This window comes from Octodon degus, unplaced genomic scaffold (genome assembly GCF_000260255.1).
Source record: "Octodon degus isolate 3935 unplaced genomic scaffold, OctDeg1.0 scaffold00008, whole genome shotgun sequence".
NCBI classification, from domain to species: Eukaryota; Metazoa; Chordata; class Mammalia; order Rodentia; family Octodontidae; genus Octodon; species Octodon degus.
The window spans coordinates 26,540,312-26,543,510 of NW_004524584.1; the positions used below are offsets into that span (position 1 = coordinate 26,540,312).

The 3,199-nt window shown below is 41.6% G+C and overlaps 1 pseudogene; it reads right to left on the reverse strand.

Moving 5' to 3' along the window:
- Nucleotides 1-2,310: 2,310 nt before the first annotated feature.
- On the reverse strand, nucleotides 2,311-2,410 carry LOC111814194 (annotated as a pseudogene).
- Between the last annotated feature and the right edge of the window lie 789 nt (nucleotides 2,411-3,199).

The following is a 3,199-nucleotide window of genomic DNA, read 5'->3' on the forward strand; positions in this document are numbered from 1 at the left end:
TTCTTCTATTTTTTCTATGTATGTCCTCTAGCCATCTTCTTTTTTAAAATTAATATGTAGATTGAGCCATAGTATACAATGTGTATGTTTAAATACGTAACACATATTACGTAGTATGTAATCACTGTATTCTACTGCAAGTATTTTAAGTCTTCTATCATCTATTATATCTACTATGCATGTCTTTATATTTGTTGGAAAGATTCACCTTTAGAGAATATAACAATATTATATTTTTAAAAAATTCAAAATAATCACATCACACCCAGAAAAGAATTTTATTTTATTTATTTATTTTTGCAGTGTGGAGATTCAGCTCAGGATCTTGCACTTGCCAGGCACGTGCTTATCCCAGGTCCCAGAAAAAAAAACTGTATTGAATAGAGAACAAATTGTTGATTAATCACACATGTCCAACCAGTAGCCCAAGGCCTACTTACCCTTCTAGATTGTTATAATAAAAACATTTAAAACTAAAGCACATCTTATTATTTACAGACACTGTACTATTATATATATATATATATATATATATTCCATGATAATTCCTCTTTACTCAATGTAGCTGTAAGTTGGAAACTCACTAGATAAAATAAAAACAGAACTTTAGGAATGGCATCTGAGGTCCCAGGGAGCTCTCAGGATGACGGCATCCTGATTCGAAAGCCGGATACAGGACAGCAGGGTTTCTGCCCACTTTCCCAGCCTTGCTGGGAGGATGGTATGGAAACTGGATGGGAGAGAAAGCGCCACTGCCTTGCGGAGGGAATCTGACTTTAGCTCTCAAGGATTCAGGAGGTGTGGCTGAAAGAAAGCCTGTTAGAACTAATTGTCTCTTTAAAAAAAACCACAAGGAAGCTTCACTCTGAAAGTAGTTGAGAAACACAGCAGCTCTTCTCTGTACTAGTAAAAGCCATTTCAAAAGTAAAGTGGAGAATTCTATTCATGATTGTTACTAAAGCTATGAATGGCTAAGAATAAATATATCAAAAACGCCAGAAAACTGAACTATATATTCAAGCCTTAATATCTTATTGAAGTTATAAAAGAAGACTTCAATAAATGGACACATCATGTATCTGTACAGAAAGACTTGACATCCCAAAAGCTTTTTTTTTTTTTTTCCTTCCATAACATGCCAGGCAAAACCAACATGTTACCTTTACCTTAACCCCATACCGCACAAATCACTGTTGCAAAGCCCAAACCATTTTTGGTTTAGCTCTCAAGGATTCAGGAGGTGTGGCTGAAAGAAAGCCTGTTAGAACTAATTGTTTCTTTAAAAAAATCACAAGGAAGCTTCACTGTGAAAGTAGTTGAGAAACTCAGAGCTCTTCTCTGTACTAGCTAAACCATGACGGTTGCAACCACTACACACCTAAAACTGCTCTTACTACGAGAACAAAACCTCACTGCCAACACTAAAAAAGCAAAACGTGCCTGAACATATCATAGTATCCTGAAATTGATGACCACAGGAGAAGGAAAACGAAAAACAGGGCATAAAATTATAGCACACTTAGTGAGGCGTTAAAAACTAATATTAACAATTTTGTAAAAGCAGAAGCCACTCAGACTGCGTCCTTCCCTCTTGCTCCCTCAAGAACCATCATCACCGGCAAGCGATGATTGCAACAAAGCAACTCTGACAGCCAGCTTCACGTTCAGGGTTGGTAGTGGCAAGGCTGTGCGACAGCTGGGGACAGCTCAGCACCAGAACTGCAGAGGTGCTGTGGGGACAGGGACGTACCAGCAAGGCCAGGGTGTGAGAGTGGACAAATGTGGGGTCTCCTGGCCAGGAGAGGAGGGGCAGCTCTTGCAGTCTGACAGGCTGGTGGGGTCCAGACTTGGGTGTGCTTGGACCCAAGAGAGGGAGGATGGCGCCTGTGGGAGCTGAGAAGCCAGGTCACAGGGGCTGTGCAGCTGCGGTGCATCTGCAGTGGCCCCTCGGACATCTGAGTGTCACCTGCTCTGCAGGACTGGGCTCTGCCAGGAGGGGTCACTGAGGGCTCTTGGGAGATCTGGAAGGGCGGATGCACACTGGGCACGCAGCCCTGCCTGGGCCTGGGATGTTGGGTCCACGCCCTCAGCCCCATGGGTTGGGGTCTTCTGTTGGCCAGGCCCTATCAGGTCCTGTCTCTGGAGACTCAGACCAGCCGAGGAGTCCCATGTCCTGCCTCAGTTACCGCCCCGCCCTGTCCCAAGGCCAAGCCTCTGTGCTCCTCTCCGAGCTCTGTGGACAGAGGGACAGCCAGGGCTTCACTCCTCCTGCTGCCGTCCCTTTCTCCTCCTCTTCTCCTCCCCTCCTAGTCCACACTACACCTCCTCCTCGTGGCTTCTGGCACTCTACACCATCAAAGAAACTTCTCTAGTAACATACTATAGAAATGACCCCTGAAAATATAGCCTTCCAAAAGCTTTCCAAGTCCATGGTAAATATAATACGATGCAACTCCAGATAGAATTCAAGTGGATTATTTGTGCATTCTTCCCTTGCTTTTGAAACTCTACAAACCGATCATTAATTTAGTGTGGAAGAATAAACTTGATCAATTTTGAAAGTGTTTTGGAAAAGACTATGATGAGGGACTTATTATCCAGATGCCTAACTGTACTTTAGAGCTACACTAATCCCAAAAAAGGGGTTCCTCACAGAGATTTTAATAGACAAACTGATAAGCAACACAGAAGAGAAGCAGTGGAAAAGCACTTGAATTTATTTCTAAGTAAGTCTGATCACATAAATCATACAAAACTCAAAAGAAAACAGAAAACCTCATGACCTCTGGATCAATTTATAATTTTTACTCTTCCATGTTTGCAGCACATGGCAGTTACGTTTCTTGCTTGGAGATGTACATGGACCTACACACATGTCACATTAATTGGTCTCACAGTATCTTCCCTTTTGCTTCCCACTGCTCCCTCCTCTCTTCTTTCCTTGGTCCTCTTCCTACATACACAATATCTGTCTCCCTCCTTTCTATGAACTATTTTTTAGTTTGCACTATAACTTACATATACTTTGGGTTTCTAATATAAAAGAAGTGAAGCTATTGCAATATTTAAGCCGCGTGTGTTATGCTTTTTCTTTTTTTTTTTGCCATAGTTTTATTGATAAACAAATAGCAATGAGACAGTTTCAAATCAAATTGGTAGAACAGTTTCAATAATTAACACATTGCATACATTCTTCTTA